General features: G+C 44.3%; 1 protein-coding gene across 1 annotated transcript in view; it reads left to right on the forward strand.

Annotated features, from left to right (window-relative positions):
- Positions 1 to 17858, forward strand: part of JAM3 (junctional adhesion molecule 3) — a 363931-nt gene that overhangs the window by 1079 nt on the left and 344994 nt on the right. The window lies entirely within an intron of this gene.

The raw sequence follows: 17858 nt of genomic DNA on the forward strand, positions 1-17858 counted from the left end.
GAAATCGCACAGTAAAAACAATGACATTATTGTTGGGTATGTCTTTTAATGTGTGTGGGGTGCTGATGCGGCGAGGAAAGTATTTATATGAAATGTAAATGTATATGAAGATGGGGTTAGGTGAGGTACGAGGGAGATTTGAAAGGGGAATATAGAGGAGGGGCAATGTAGGGGGGGGTTGGTGCAGAGGCTGTGTGATGGGGGAGGAATTGATAGAGGTGGGAGCGCGTGTAAGGGGGCATGGAGACTGTAAGGCAGGTGGACAGTGTTGGGGTGGATGCGGTGGGACAGAGTCAAGTGTAGCAGGGGATGGGAGCAGTCACGAGGCAGAAAGGGATTAGGAGATTAGACGGGCAGTATAGTTTGCTGGGCAGGTCCCCGGAGGCAGGGGTGCAGCGTCAGTAGGAGGAAGCGAAGGGCGCTGGGACTGGCGGGTGGGAAAGAAGGCACCAGGCAGAATGGATGGTTGGATACGATGGGAACAGGACATGGGTCTGTGGGTTATGGTGCACAGGAAGCGATCTGAAGACGGAACAGCTCTATGATGTGCCAGGAAGTGGTGAGGGTGCAGGGGTGATATGTCATTCAGACCAGGGAAAGACAGCGGGGAAGCAGGGCAGGAATGAGTCGGACTTAACTAGAAAAGGATATATGGGTAAGGCTGGGTGTAGAGAAGGACATGGGTGGGGGTCTTCGGGGCTGGGTGGCACGGTAGGCAGCAATAGATGTGGAAGCTGCATGGGTGACTGGTGGTGCAGTAGCAGGTGTGGGGTAGCAAGAAGTGAGGAACATGAGTGGATTGTCACAGCTGTCGGGGTGCCAGTCCTGAGCTTGCCTTATAAAAACGTTCAATACCAGCCTGTTATTGTCATTTAATACCAGCCTGTTCTTGCGCCATTACCTATACTGTTTCTGGGGGCAGGCGATGAAGGGGTGGTAGTGGGTAACAGGGTAGGGGCGGATGTTCCAGCAGTAAGGATGCAAGTCCTCGTAATCTACAACATCCTCCCCCACCCCTTTGTCGGAAGTCTTTGAACAGAAGCCCGTTTTGTGAGATTAATAATCCTCCCGCCGAGGGGAGCTGGAAGGGGTGGGGGGTCAGGAATGCGCTGGCCCGGCACCGAGAGTACCGTCCCCTCTCACACTCGCCCATTGTTTCCCTCCAGCTGGGGCTGTCCGAAGAGCGCTCTTTGTTTTATTGTGAGTTTGGAGCCGGGTTGTTGTGACTGTCAGAGAAAGATGCTTGTTGGGGACGGCGCCAACGGGGCCCTTGGTGTCCTGGGGCTGTCAGTTCTCCCAGAGTGAGAGTTGTGATAGTTCATATCTGGCACCTCTGATCTCCTGCACAGAGCATTCACATATTGTAACCATTTGGAAGACCCCTTCTCTCTCCGGCCCCTCTGCCCCCTCAGACCTGTTGCCTGTTTGTTTCTCTCCTGTCACACTTTTCTTACTGTGCTGTGGATTCACTCACACAGTGCCCACAGACAGCTCGGTTGTACAGTTCGCTTTATGCAGACAGCTGACAGTTATGCAGGGTGTGAACAGTACTCGACAGGGAGAGCGCTTTGGAATTCTTCCCCACGCCCTCCTCCTGGTAGGAGCGACGACCCGTTGGCGAACCTGCTGAAATTGTGGAATCTGAAGCCCTCCGTTAGATTCCAGGCAAATCATTTTTGTACATTCTATGGCCCGAACTGTTGTGTATAATGTGTACATATAGTATGCAGTAAACTCTCTCAATGGGACGCTGGCCAGTTGTCCCCCTCCAGCCGGGGCTGTGCGAAGATTTATTTGTTTTGTTGTAGTTCAGGATACGATGCTTATCAGGGCGGAGCCGCAGGACAGGATGTGCTGTTCCTGCAAGGGCTGCCGGCTTTGGAACGGAACCGGGTTCGAGTCTCAGCGTCACGTGATTTTGGTTAAATCCATTAATGTCCCCGTGCCTAAAAACGAATGTGTAATGTAACTGGTGCTCATTGTAAAGCGCTCCAATAGCTTCGGGTCGAGTTAACGCTGAATATATAACATTTATTTTTTGCTTGCATAGTTATATAGCGCGAACTCGACCCGAAGGCATTGGAGCGTATTTACATTACATATTCAGGCACGGGGAGATTAAGTGATTTGAGATTAAGTGATTTGCCCAGAATCACAAGATGTGGACGCGACCCCGAGGCTCGAACTCTGGTTTCCAGCACCAAGGTCGGCAGCGTAGCCGACGGACCACACTGCATCCCTTCACTTCCCGACTTCTGCCATCCTGTTTGGAATAGAAACCACGCACCACCTCTTACGTTCAAGCTGATTCTATCACAACGAATAGGTTATCGGTGAAAACACACTGCTGCTCATTGGGCCTCGGTCGGCGATACATTAAATATCGTTAAAATTTCAATGGACACTTCCCCCAATCACAATTTTAAAATACATCCACAGCACTCAATTTGTTCTGTAAAAAATAAAAGTTCACAAAACTGTAGTCCTGTTTCATTTGAAAAATCTAAGTTTCAGTCTCTAGAATATTCCCAAATCGTCTTTATTATTCTTTCATTCAAGCCAACAGGTTTAGTCAAGTCCGACTACATCAGGGCTAGAAGACCATAAAACATATATCACACATTTGTACTTAATAATTAAAATGTCGTAAACTCCCAAACACCAGGTGTCACGCTCTTAAAGGAAACAGAAGACCATCTCCAAAATCCCCCCCAAAATGTGTTAAGAATTATATCAAGTAATTGAAAGTCTGTGAATCGCTCACTAAATTGTATTATGCCAGAGACCTCGTGTCACAACAAACACGTTCTTTTCTTGAGATGAGCTTTTTTTATTACAGCCCGTGTAATGTGAGGCAAGCAACACTTTGTGACCATGCATGTGAGTACCATTAATGCCTGAAGAACGTCACAATCGCCTTCAGTCATGGAATTAAAACCCAGTTCGGACATAAATCCCACTGCAGCCCCCAAATGTGTACATATCATATCTGAAATACAGATAAATAATCAGTCAATTTTCATCCTAAAAGAAAGCAATAATCTGGGTGTGCATAATCCTTAGAATTCACCATCATCCCAATAGTACCACGTGCAATTAAAAACTCATCAATTGTTTCAATGCAATCTCAAATCAATCAGTACTTCATAAAACTGGGTGAGCACATATTGGAGTGTGGTCTAATATGCGCTCACCTTGTTTTTAAGATGGAATTTGACAGATTTATCATACATCTGTATTTCAAATCTGGTATACATACATATCTGTGATTCAGATATGGTATATAGACATTTGGTGGCTGCATTGTGATTGAGTGTCTGACCTGGATTGCACTTCCATGAATAAAGGTGAGCGTGATGTTCTTCTGGCATGAGTGATACTCGCATGCATGGTCTCAAAGTGTTGCTTGCCTCACATTATACGGGCTGTGATAAAAAGCTCGGCTCAGGAGAGGAACGCGTTTGTTGTGACACATCAGGTCTCTGGTATAATTCAACTTAATGAGTGTTTCACAGCCTACGATTCTCAATTGCTTGGTATATTTCTTAACACATTTTTTAATGGATTTTGGTTATGTTCTTCTGTTTCCTTTATGACTGTGTCACTTGGTATTTGAGAGTTTATGAAACTGTAATTATTAAATATTAATTTGTGACCCATTATATGGCCTTCTAGCTCTGATAAGGTCGTAGTTGGCGAAATACGTGTTTGCTGGAATGGAGGAATAATAAAGACGACTTTGGAATATCCTCAGAGACTGCAGTGTTCATTCTTTGGATGACTGGAAAAGGAGAGGGCTAGAGGGATCATTGTTCAACTGTTTGGGATCTTCCCACTGAGTAGGCAGCCACTCATTCCCTCTGGAAGCATTAAGACTTTGAGAATATAAAGATTGATGTGATTTTGTGCGTCTATTTTCTCCTGGCTGCCGTTAACAGTGATAAAGCTTTTCATGTACATTTTTTAGATCCTTCTTAGAGACTCTACTCAACTCTCATAGTATGTAGTCTCTGTAGCTATAGATTTGTTATATTTCCTCTAGACGTCTTTCAAGGTTTGTCTTCCATTCCAATAAAGGTGCCCCTTCATGAAAACGCGAGCTGTTTTGCTTTTTGTTGTAACTGTAGTGCTTTACGCCAACTTTTCAGGGACTATTTATAGAAAACTGAGTTTTTTGGTGTAAACAAGTGAAAAGTTCATCCCATCTCATATAAAGGTTCCACTTCACCTCTGCTTGCAGAAGTATACCACAAACTCACAACCCATCTTACCCCTCTCCATTTCTTAAGCCCACCAACAAGATGTGTCCATTTACTCTCTGCCATAAAACACAACTTGGATACTAAGATTTTCTCCCTGGAAGTCACATCTGCTTTGAGACATCAGCCTTTTCCCACATTTTTTAACTTATTCTAAAGCGCAAAGATTTTCCAGAAAAATGGCAATAGTCGTTTTTGAAGAGAGAGGAAATATTTTGGATGTTTCCTGCATTATTGTAGAAAGGAGCTTAGATTATTACAACGCACTTTCTTCAGTTTCCATGTATGTGGGTCTGTCTGATTCCAATCTACTGGACAAAGTCATGAAAAGAAAAAACACAGTAAAAAAACATGCACTATAAAGTCTCAATATAACGACCCATGCCTTCTTCACCCCCTTTAGCCTGCTTCAGATGTGTACAGCAGAATCCAAGTTTAGCATCCGTATTTCCACACGCTGTGGTGCCCTGAGTGGGCAGTGTCTGTCACTCAGTACTTTGCCCGACTAAGCCATCTCTAAAGAGGTTCTCCAATTACCCAAATGTTTTGCACCATTTGGGATTTATTGTGATGTAACCAACATGCTTAAAAGTCAGCGAGGTCCGAAGTGAACAACCTCTTTGCCCAAACAGTGCCCCCTCACTTTGCGCCACCTCCAACTGAATGTGATGCCACAAAAAGCCCTTGGCAGAGCCAAGAGATAAAATGCTTCCTACTCGGTGTCCATGAGTTGCCCTCTTCTCATTCCCTCTTGTCAGCAGCGAGATTCCTTCATTAGGGTGATGGGTGACAGAGAATGTGACATATGCAAAAGAAAAAAAAAAGGCACCAACTGTTGTGGAGATGAGGCCAGTCACTTTGCAGGTTTCAGGCAGTGGCGGCCCCATCTGTCGCACAGAAGACGGCGACCTCCAAATAAGGCCGGGGCCGGCTGTTGCATGCAAGCCCATCTCCCTGAGAACTGGGACGGGGTCTGGGAGTCTCAGCAAGAAACCAGAGCACGGCTCTCGGAGCGCTGCCAGAGGCCGAGGCCCCTGGGCCGCCGGCTTGCCGTAGGTTTGCTGTTCCACGCTCTCCACGAGTAGCTGGCACCGGCACAAACAGAGCGCGGCCTGCGAAGATGGATTCAGCTCCCAGCTGTCAGATTCACGCGCAGCTAGGACATTCTCCTGTGCAAGTGCCTGGAGGGCTTCCAAGCACAAGTGGCGGCCTACGAGCGCAACGCAAGTGTCGTGAGAGGCACGGCTTGAAAGGGCATGCTGAGGTTGGCCCAGGGAGCACGTGGCGGGGTGCCTCTTCCAGGCCTCTGCGCCCCACTGCAAAGAGCAGCTCCACACGTTGTGTCTCACGTGTTGCGCTTTTGCTAAACACCACGCACCCTCAACACCGTTTCTGAGTAATAACAAATAAACACAAGTGTGGTTTTTGGGTGTGTTTCTGACTTGAGCTGTTGGTTATTCACTTCAGCCCTATCGGCCCGCCATTCCCGCTGGCCAAGAAAATGTCGTTATATCAGCGAAGGAGAACTCTTCAGTTCTGGCGGTACCATTTGTGGGCACACTTCTAGTTGGAGAAAACAGGTTGTTTCCATTATGTTGATGATTTCAAGACTGCAATGGGAAAGTGCATTCAGATTACGTTAAAAAATCAGGATGTTTTAACTTCGTTGTTGGTTCCATAAGCAGTACATCCCATTGCCAACAGGGTGCACTTAAAGAAAGTACCAGGGTCCAAAAGGATTCCATGTCATTTAGTATCATGCGATTTGTGCCTATTTTAGCACTAACTCATTTGTGACTTAAGTTTTTTTTTCAAGAACCAACTTTTTTTTTTTTTCCCCTTACCAACATCATGCTCAAAAAGCCATTTTGTACATATAAAGACTGAGACACAGTATTGGAATATATAAACAATATTGTACATTTTATATTGAACAACTTAAATGGAACAAAAAAAAAGAAAGAGAGAAAGGAACATAAATGGATATATGCAAAAACAGCTGATGGACAGAATGCAGAACAATGTCATACATTCACCACAGTACAGTGATCTGGGCCTAAATCCATCGTTTTTTTACTCACCATGCCATTCCAGTTTGAACCCAGCCATATGCAAATCAGTCTTGACCCTGTGCCTCATGGGAACAGTCCAGCCCGAGCTGCCAAGCCAGGTCCTCCCTGGACTGGAACCAAGCATCCTAGGACCGGTTTCGGGGTTTCACCATTTTGTACATATAAAGACTGAGACACAGTATTGGAATATATAATCAATATTGTACATTGTATATTGAACAACTTAAATGGAACAAAAAAAAGAAAGAGAGAAAGGAACATAAATGGATAAAACCAAGGACCAGCTGCAATAAAGGAACTAGGACTATTATCCTTAAGAAATGTCCATGTCCCCAAATGCCGTTCCGATGATCCAATCCCATCATCCTGACTTAGTTTTTTTAGCACAAACTCACACTTGTATTAGCAAGGGCAGCCCATGCTAACAAGTGTACTAGCAGTAATAATGTACAAACCAGACACACGCATTCTCTGCATGTGTATTTAATTACATAGAGCAGATACCACTCGTATCCTGATGTAAATGCCGTGTGTATCGGCGTGTAATTGTGCCAGCTAGTGGCACCCGTTGTACATATGCATGCATGCATTTGGGTGTTTATCACCAGTTTAGCAGACACCAACGGAGCACTGTACAGGATTGGAGGCCAAGATTACAATCTAGGGTCGTTTGAGGGTGGGGGTAACAATGGGGTTCCTACTGAGATCAGTAGAGATAAGGGAGTATTCTAGGTGTCGGCATGTAGTGTTTTTTGTAATTTTATTTTTTAAGATGTCTTAATAGACACCACAGGTTTGACCTAGTGGAAAACCCAGGGATCTGATAAATTGTGGGTATTACTAAAATGGAGATGAACAAATGTAAGCCTGCAGTAACTGCACATTATGTGGTCGATTACGGTGGTGGAAGGACCGCCACCGCCAGCCATGCGGTTGCGATCCTTCTGACCGCGAGTTTTCCCCCTGCCAAATTAGGATAGCAGGGGAATCTCACCGCGACAGTGGCGGTTGCAAAGACCATCCGCCATGGAGCCGCCACAGACAATCCTCCGGATTGCCTGACGGAGCAGTCTTCACCGGTAAAATGGTGGCGGTGCCTAGCAGGCACCGTCCACCAAATTACGATGAAGGCTGGAGACAGCCTTGGAAAGGCTGGCGGGATTGGGTTTGGGGGCCCGTTGCGGGCCCCCCTTGTGTTTGGGAGGCGAGGGTGCACTTTGGGGTACCCATGGTACCCCCCTACATTTCACAGCACTACATGGCAAGCACCGTGTGGTGCCTGCCACGCTCGTAGTGCTGTGAAATGCACAACATGGCATTTTAGCATCGCGGCGGGTGCTGCTGTCAGCAGCAACCACCGCAATGTTAAAATGAAGGATCTGACCGCCACGGTGGCGGTCGCTTCCTGGTCCGGTGTGCAGGACCGCCGCATACATGGCGGACGGTCCCAGTTTACACCAGGATGGCGGACGGACTACAGTCCGTCCGCCAGCCTAATGATCCCCTATGTTTGGCAGGTTGGTCAGTGTTGGCAGGGCATAGTGAATGCTGTCCTTGACTTTAACTCTGTGCATTCTGGATGTTTTAAGTTTACTTCGATAGGACCAGCTTTATAATGCACACGAGGACAATGGTTTGAAGAAGTAAAGCACTGGGAGATCCAATGACATGATGCTATGTGTAACTGTGCAAGCAGTGGAAGACAAGCTTTCCATGACAGACTACCCACCACGCAACCAACCTGCTGCTGTCTATTGAGATATTCTACCAGAAAATCCTGGATGGCGCTGACGGACTCAGTTGGAGTGCAAGTGCACACTGGGAAACACCAACGTTTTAGTACCAGCTTAGAGTCCAAGCAGATGTCCCAACAACATTGTCATCTAGGCAGTGCCGGCAAATGATAAATCCCTCTGTACTCTCTTAAACCAGCAGTGCACATGAGTAATGTTAAGCATTTACTATGACTAGAACACTGTCAATCTACAGTGCAGTCATAAGTAGAACAAGGACGACACCAATTACTGAGAGAGAAACAATGTTAGATGCAGAACTATCCAGCTCATTCAAGGAAACTGAGAAGTGATTGGCTACAGTTCCCACTGTGAATCCTGTTGGGACAGAGGCCCAACCATCATGTCCTATGGAAATGTTATGGAGCACAAAACTGAATGATGCGGTGGTGTTTTAAGTATTACCCGCCTCTTTTGTGCTCCTCTTTAAGGGAGTAAGCGCGCTGGGATTCAAGCATGCAAACTACCTACTAACATTTTTGTATCTACCACATCAGCCTGCCTGGCGCGTTTGCGGACTGGTAGGTAGCTGGTACTTTCAAATATTCCATTTATTTATCAAAACTTGGTTGAAACAGTCAGGCTCCCCATCTATTGTTTTTTCCATACATGTTCACAGTTTTCCTACGGTCACATTCCACACCCATGGACGGGTTACTTTCATATTGAGTTTTTCCTAGGTCACTCTTCACGCCCGAACAGGGGTTCCAGTCCTACAGTGTTTTTCTTAACACTTCAATGAGAATTCTAGTTTTACTTTTTTTTTTTAGACTCAATATTCATTTCTTCAAAGAACACTAAATCGCAATGCAGTAACAGTCCACCTTTTCTCCGCAAACTCAGCTACCCTTCCAATCACTTGCTGACTGTATTGTTGCCTTTGACGATGTACTGTACTGCCCTGTCTTTCTGACAGTTTTGCGCTGTACAGATACCACATGAATACACAATCGGGCCATTGTTAACATTTTCCAATGTTTTATAAGTGAGTTCCTTGCCCTTGGACAGGGGTTAGTTAGCATTTTGTAGTCAGTGATACTCAAAGTGCGGCTCGGGGGCCGCATGTGGCCCTCCTGACCTTTGCATGCGGCCCCCTGGTCAACAGCAGCACTGGGCTGCTCTTTCTCCACTCAGCACAAATGTTGAGAAATATGTTAAATAAAGGGGCACACATTTATTTACAGCTTAGCTGAAGTAAAAGGAAGTAATTATGGTGTTTGTTATACTGCATTATAGTTATTTGCACGTGCTGTACCCAGCGCGTGGCAGCTGATGCCCACGAGCTCTCCTGCGCGAGAGCATCCCTGTTCTTTCCCTCCTCCTATTGGCTGCCCCAACATTCCAACTTCCCTTGTGTGGTCTGCCCCAACGGCGAACTGACATGGTGCTTTCATGATTGGCACACCGCACAACCGTGTGGGGCTGTTATGAGTAAAGCTTATGAACCCATTATTACGAGTCTGTCTCCTTTCAACAAGTGGCGACGAGGATGGGATGCCATCACTGAGTCTTGCTGCGTTGTTGTAAAGTTTGCTGATGTGGAGGGGGGCGGTGAATCGGCTTTCTCCCTTCCTGACTTTCCTTTCAAGGCAAACTTTCACTAGATCGCCGATTCTAAATGAGTGTTCCTTTACTCCATGTTTGGAGTCATACCAATCTTTATAACATTTTTGCGCCTTTATTATGTTGTTCCTAATGGTGTCTGGTGACCATCCCAACTGTTTGGAAGCTGTCATCCAACCCAAGTCTTTGCTCAGGGGTTGTCTGCTTCTCATGAGGACAAAAGGTGCTGTACAGGTGCTGGCGCATGGGGAAATCCTGAAGGCCCAAATAAGTTTGAACACTTCCTCCTCCCAGTTGAGGTTGGCATTCCTCGATAATTGTATGTGTCCTTTCAAAACTCGATTAAAAAGTTCAATGAGGCCATTACCTTCAGGATGGTAGAGTGTGGTGGGTGATGCAATTCCTTTCAAGGAAAGACTTGAACGCCTCAGAGGAGAATTGGGGACCATTGTCAGTGAGCACATATTTGGGTAATCCTTCGCTCAAGAATAGCCTGTCCAGAAATTAAATGACTGTAGAGCTGTCAATACCAGAGGCTATTTCTATTTCGGGCCACTTGGAGAAGTGGTCCATGGCTACCAAAATATACTTTATCTCACCATCATGTCCTTCAATGGGTCCAGCAATGTAATATCCTATTCTTTCCTATGCCATTATGGGGGGTATGATAGGAGAGAGAGGAACCCTGGATGTTTTGAGGGTCTTGTCCGAATCGCTGCATTCCACACAGTTTCTTATAAGGACTTCAGTCTGTTTGTCAATACCAGGCCACCAATAACTGGTTCCGACTCTTTGCTTAGTTTTTGAGATGCCAAGGGGACCAATGCGGCACAAATTAAGAATTTTGTTTCTGAGCGTGGTGGGGGCTATGGCTTTGCCAATCCTGTACAACACTCCATTTTCCAAACTCAGTTCATCTCTTATTTCCCAATATGCTTTAGCCTTATCATCAAGGTGACGTTTCTCAGGCCAGGAGAAGTTGATATACTTGCATAAATCTTGTAGTGTGGAATCTCGAGACATGTGTCGTTCCCACTCTTCCGCCGAGATTCCTTCAAGGTCCGTATTGAACAGTAGTGCTACTTTTTCAGCTTCATCTTGGTTGTCTGGATTTTCATTGTGCGGTAGAGGTAGTCTGCTTAGGAAATCAGCCACTTTGTTCTTTACTCCAGGCCAGTATTCGCCTGTGTAGTTGTAATCCAACAATTTAATTGACATTTAACTTAGCCGTGGGGACAGTGCTGCCCTCGATCACACTACAGGCAAACATTTGGGATCCTTGGAAAATGTTTGCAAGAATCCATGTTGTAGACTGATTTTCAATCCTCTGACTTCTGTTGCAGTCTTTCAGTGTTTTTCTATGTTTATTATTTTTGCTGGAGGGTGAGTTTTAATCCTCTAGTATTTTTTCCTGAACTCATTCTTCGCTCTCGCACAGTTGTTCCAGCCTTAAACTTTTATTCTAGGCACATTCTCAGTGCTCGGCTAAGAATTGTAGTAGTACAGTGATGGTCTAACTCTTCATGTTCAAACTAGAGTTGCAGCCTTAGTGTTTATCTAGGGTCATTTTTCACACAGGACCATAGTTCTACTTGTATAAAGTTTTGGTACACAGACTGTTTGCAACCAGACAACAGTTGCAGCCTTAGATTTTTTTTCTAGACTTATTCTTGATGATGGAATAGGAGCTCCAGTCATTGTGTTTTTCTTCTTTCTTTCTTCACACTGCATGAAGGTTCTATCTACACAGTCCTTTCAGACTGGTTCTTGGCTTTTGGACAGGAGCTGTGGTCACATTGTTTTCTAGGCCCTTCCTTCACACTATGAGGCTGTGTACCTGTATCTAGTGTCTGAGTCACTCAGTGACCACTTTGTGTATTTAAACTTGACGAAGCTCAGTTCCACTGAGGCTTAGTAACAAGTCGGGTTGCTAACTGTTTTTCTGTCCTGAGAAAGAATATGAATTATATACTGGGGTACTTTATTATTATTATTATTATTATTATTATTATTATTATTATTACTAATACTACTACTGTTCTTTCACCATTTTAACTTCCACTTCACCAGAAGTACCTATTGTTTGAGATACTATCAATTTATGGTTATTGTCCATAATCCTATTTACATGAAACTGATATTAAAGATTGTGTGTAATGCATATGTTCTGCACTCTTTGAGGGGCCCTAAAGCTGTGAATGATTCTGAATGGAACATTATATTGTTGTATGGTGTGTTTCTGACTTAAATGTGGTCACCCACAAACATCCTGGCTTACTCTCTTTGGAGACTGGATCCCTTCAGATCTGAAAATGTGAATAATTCACATTTGATCCAATGTGATTTTAGAGACGGAGGTTAAATACATTTAACTTTGACATTATCCAATTAATGTTAGCCTTAGTTTGTCTCTTTCAATAATGGTACAGACATTTATTGTAAAGGTGTTGTTACAAAAGGGAACAGTTAGTTTGGTATGTCTGCTTGACATGATCCGCAGCACTACATCAAAACTTTAACTGTGCTGCAGTATGTAAAGCTTTAACGGAGAGTTGCAACTCATAAGTTAGACAGACTTGTGCCAATGTAACAATTCCTTTTTTAATTCCAGAATAATAGACTGCCTCATTTATGCTGGCAAGGGAACCTACTGTTCAGCTTGGGTTTTCTGAATCCCAGTGAGGAGAGCTTGTGCCAAGTGAGAACTAGTTCTGGCCTTTAAAGGAGATCTTTTTCAGTTTTGCTTGAAGGACAGACTGGGTCGGACTGGGGCACTCAGGCAGTGCCTGGAGGGCTAGTCTGACTGGTCAGTGTTTGGGCCAGTTTTGTGGCTGTTTGTGGGTCTTTTTAGGTCGAGCCTGGGCAGCTCATGCGCTGCTCTGCGAGGCATGCTGTATTCGAGTATGGACTTCAATCTCCGCCAATATTTTTCATTGGCTTGTGTCATTGTCCTTCGTAGATGCTGCTTACTGATTCGTTAGTAGGCTTGTTAGTCCCTCCTTAGTACCGCCTTGTCTTCATTTGTAACTTCCCATGAGGACTGGCCCTTTTACTTCTGTTGTTACATGGTATGTCTTATTTAGTCTGTAAGCACTATTTTCTTTTATGAGTTTCTCCTACTGCAGGCACCACATGCTTTCCTGCAGCATTCAGCACGCCATGCGTGCTTTCACTTTCCAAGCTGGCCTGGACAATGCCAACTGCTTCTTTTAAATGAAATAGGTCTCTCTTTTACAAGAGTTTGAGCTATTGGCATTGTAAATGACAGTGCCTTTTATTTATGTGTTAATTATCAAATCAGATAAATAAAAGGCAATGTCATTTACAATAGCTTAAATTCTCGCAAATGCTAGACCTATTGCATTGCCAATGCTTGTATTATAGTCTGCTGAGCCAGCTTTTGCTGTTCGTTAAAACAAGCATTGCCTGCAGCAAGCACAAACGATCACAGTCTTGCAAAACACTTGTACAAATTCAATACAAATTCAAAACTGCACCAATCTGCAAACCTGGGCCACTTTTTTATGTTCTAATTCACTGATGGTGGCACTTTTATTTAGGTGCCGAACCCATTTTCCCACCCAGCCCTATTCGGAGGACAGATTTCCATTAACCTCTGTACTGAACCTTTTAAAATTCGTTAATGCGAAAATAACATCTTGCCAGTGAAACTTAGACAAGCTGGTCATGGCCTACTGTGACAGTCATGACATGCACGAAGTGGGTGCTTTTCTGGTCTAATGATTTTCTTCTCAGTGTGGAACCAGAAGCCCATGTTCTAATCCCGGTTCCCTGACTTGATTAACTGTGTTATCCTCCGAAGAGCACATAATCTCCTGAAGCCTCACTTCCGCCCCAAATTGAAATGGGCTCTTGAAAGAGGCAAATACACCATGTAAACAATTTAACTTATACTTGTAAGGGGCAGCCTATTGGATGCGTACTAATCCCTCTAGGAGCCTACTGTTTATGTAATGGAGCCTTAATGTTTAAGAGTAATAACGGCCGCACTGCGCCCATTCCAGGAACCGTACCATACTTGTGCATCTGCATTACTAAACACAGCCAACAATCGTTGTATGTGGTGGTAATTGTTGGCCGCAGTTTTTATTACTTATTACATAGTCACACTTGTACAACTCCCCCGGACATCCCCTTGCAATAAATTCCCCTTTCCTCATATCCGAGAGTTGCACTCTGTCTTTTGAGAATAGTGCGTAAAATGATACAAGTAGAAGAAACGGCTGCAGAGGACGTTGTACTTTTAGTGCGTTTTTTGTATTTAATAACCCCACCCTCCCATGTCAATGTCTTGGCTTCACTGGGGGCGCCTTACTAAATCAAGTGCAGGCGGTGCTTGAAGAGAAACCACCAGGGAGTGCTCAGTGGACAGGAATTTAGCTAATCTCTCCTAAACTATCGTGCGTGGAAGGGAGGGGAGGCTTTCCTTTGCTGCTCCTATTCTTGCAGTTTTCAGGAAACCCGTCGTGCCCTGCCCAGGCCACGCAGGAAATACGTTTTTTTTTGTTTACGGCGAGTGGAAGTTAGGGCGAGGGGTTGGGGAGCTGCAGGGCGTGTTTAAATTGTATAGGAGTAACCCCCCTCTACTGTGAGCAGTGTGGTCAGACCAGGGCTCAGCGTTCCATTCTCTAGCTTTAATTCAGCCTTACGGTTGAGCACCGGCTGCCCATGTTTACAAGTGTCGGGGAGTGTTGAGACGGGGAATGCTGTCTCCCACAACTTCTGCCAAATAGTTTCAACCTTCGGGCAGCTGGGAGCCGGACTCGCCGCCAGCCGCGTGAGGCAGTCCTTGCGTGTTGTTACCGCGCTCTCTGTGGAGGTTTGAACATTCGCGTGTTGTTGATGGCTCAAAGGACAAGCAGGGCCAGACAGGTGGCTCGTCAGCGGGCTGGAGGGCAACAAACCAATCGCACCCTGCCCTGCCACATGGCTTCTGGCAAAAATATCAACATTGGGGGCCAAGATCGCGTAAGAAAATATGGTTCGATAATTTAAAATTAAAAGTAGTTAAGTCTTCTGAATTATTACAAATTGAAAAAATTACCTTGACACGAGGTTAGTTGACGTAATACCAACGTGCAAATGCTACTTAAATTCCCACATCAACAATGCACATAATAGGTATGGTTGTAAAAAGCATGCCCAAAATAAGACGTCAGTGTTGAGTGTAGCCATGAAGAAAACTCTTACCACATTGCCTTCCTGATTAGCAGTAAATATTTTAAACACTTCAACCTAACCCGGGTGAAAACCTGCTAATCACAATTCTAACAAGAAACATGAAATGACTCCTAGAAAGTTGAAGACAACCGTAAAATGGCCTGCAACGTTCAATTTAAAAGATGAGTCGTCAAAAAGTACACTATAATAACACAGTGAACAGCATAAGCGAGAAAAAGCAGAGCTGGCAAAGGATCCCTCCTTCTGCTGTTCCTGTTATGGAGGGAATAGCCACCGAGCCCGCTTCTAGTGGAGGCCCCTCATCTATGCCATATCCCAAACCCTACCAACAAAGCTGAACAGACTTCCATGAAGTCTAAGTTTTGTGAAGGGGATTAAGAGTTCAAACCATTGTATTTCATTCAAAGTTCTGATAGGAGGACTGACATTTGATGCGCTGTTTAATATGAAACTATGCTGTTTTGTATCCACATTGCAAGTTAACACTTATGTTATATATGTGTTTTTGATATATGTGTGACATGTTATCCAGTGAAGTTAGTACTTCTGTATTGCTACTCTTGCCAGGTAACACCGGGGAATGCTACTTCAAATGCGGGCCTTCTCAGACGATGTGACAATAATGGATTTGCCAAAAGGCCATTTGTATGCGTAGGCAGTCAGGCACTTACACGTTCTTGTATGCAGGGACTGTTTGGCTGCATTCCCAGGCAGGCATGCAACATGAAATGTAAAGCAACTGCATATCGATCCCATATGTAACCTGGTGCATAGACTGGGACTGCAGGGTGCCAGGAGACCCTGAAGGGGCCTGCTGTACACCAGTTCATTAGGAGTGAGCAATGCTGTTTCCATCAAACCTCTACAGCTGACACCAGCAGCCTGCTGGTTAACTATGTGCATGCTCAGAGGGACAAAATGACCCCTAATTGCAAAAGAACAGAGGTGCAGGTGGTTGCAGAGGCTTTTGGTTAACCGGAGACCTCAACCGACTATGTTGCTTTTAGTGAAGGAGGAATGGCCAAGATGGCATCTCGTCAGCTCCTGTACAGAGAATGAGTGTTACCAGCAAGTACCCTAGTTGTCACAAATCTTTCATCCCTCAGCGAATACACATTTGTAGTGCTGTAAGACTTGCAGATCTCAATAATATATGGTTTCTGGTCCATTTTGTGTTGATTTGGAGCAAGACCTTTTAATGTTATTACTTCAGCACTAAGCTGGCACTTGAAAATGAGTACGCTAGAGTTTGTGTGGATGGATCCAGTAAGGATTACTTCACAGTAGTTCACTGGGTCTAGTCCTTTATACTAAGGAGTTAAAATATGTAATTGAAATGGTTAAAGCACCTTGAGATGAAGCAGTTAGTGTTACTTTCGAACTGAATATCTCTGAATATAACTGAATAGCACCCCCATCCTATTGTTTGTATTCCCCAGAGCAGATAAAGATGGCGGCAACATTTGTCACTCACTTTGTTTTCTTTTATGTTAATACACTAACTCGTCAGATTGTCAACGTAAGAGGATAGATACACTGTTTTGAGAATCCATTTAAAACCTGTATTGCATGGTATCCCAATTACTTACTTTACTAATAAGCGGCCTGTAAAGTTTTCTCTTAAAATCAGTCTACCGTGGCAGCTGGACATTGTAACAAGTATCTACATGAGGCTTAAATCCACAAAAAACACACACCTGCACTAAATCACCAGCAGAGTGGTGCCACACTGCCACTACAGTCAGTAAATGTTCCCCTCAAGGCCTACTTGTTGCCAGACTTCTGCTTTGGTAAAGGTGGTTGATAGTCTTGCATCAGCCACGCCCCTATTAGGGCATTTTGGTAGAATTGGGGTAGACAGATGGCAAGTGACTAGAAATGGTTCATTGGGTTGGGAGTATTTATTAGGTCTGGCTTTTGACAGTGTAGCCATTGTCTTGAGTCTTTCAGTCACGTCTTGGTTGAAACCTGTGAAGTATTGATTTCTCATTTAGTGCTATTGGCTGTTTAAGTGCATCCATCCAGCTCCACTCAAGTGCTTGCACTGAACGTCTGAGAGACACCTTTAAAAATATAGCCCTCAATGTATTCTGCTGGCTGGATCTCTTTGGTGTGTCTCTCAAATATCCTACCACTGCTTGCATTTGCACATTAAACCTAGACCTATTGGCTTTGCCAGTGCTTGCTATAAGTTGAGCCAATGCATGTGAGGTAAAAATGGTGAAGCAGCTGCCTGGCCACAAAAACAGTTACTGGTGTGTGATATTATTCTTATTTGGGCCTTTACAAGATGACCTGACATTACTGTTAGAGAGCCAATACCCTACTACTGACAATTTGTTCTCCTGTTTATCACATATGCAGACAAGAATTGCTCTCAAACAGACCACAGACATGGAGAAGTCTAGCAAAGTTAATTTCAGAGGTGCCCAATGTAAGTCCTGTTTTATGCCAGAATATCATTTTGCTCATATAGAAAAAATTGACATACACGGATTTGTTTTATGTAACACATTTCCGAATTCTGTCATGGATCACATTGGATTCAATGTGATTGTAGGTTGTACCATTTTTTTCTGTTTAAGAACCACAGAATGATCTAGACCATTTAAAAAATCACAAGCCTTTCCTTGAAGGTAATTGCTAAGTATTACCAATAAAAAGTAGACCATTGTATACAACGTGACAATATATTTCTCCTTACCAGGGGGTTTCTCTACTTTCTTTATCTCTTTACAAGTGTATTTGATTAGGTTTCTAAGAAGTAGAAACTGTGACACCTTGGCTTCCTACTCTTCCCTACCAAGTCCCTTACCGCGGTTTCAATATACTGAATATGTACACACCTCAAGCACGAGAAAGTCCTCTGGGTTGTACCTTTTCTGTGATTGTAAAAACACAAAATCTCTCCATGGAACAGAGCGCGAAATAATTTGCACATTTGATGGTCTGTCTCGAAAGTTGCCCAT

The sequence above is a fragment of the Triturus cristatus genome, chromosome 3_2 (genome assembly GCF_964204655.1).
Source record: "Triturus cristatus chromosome 3_2, aTriCri1.1, whole genome shotgun sequence".
Lineage (NCBI taxonomy): Eukaryota > Metazoa > Chordata > Amphibia > Caudata > Salamandridae > Triturus > Triturus cristatus.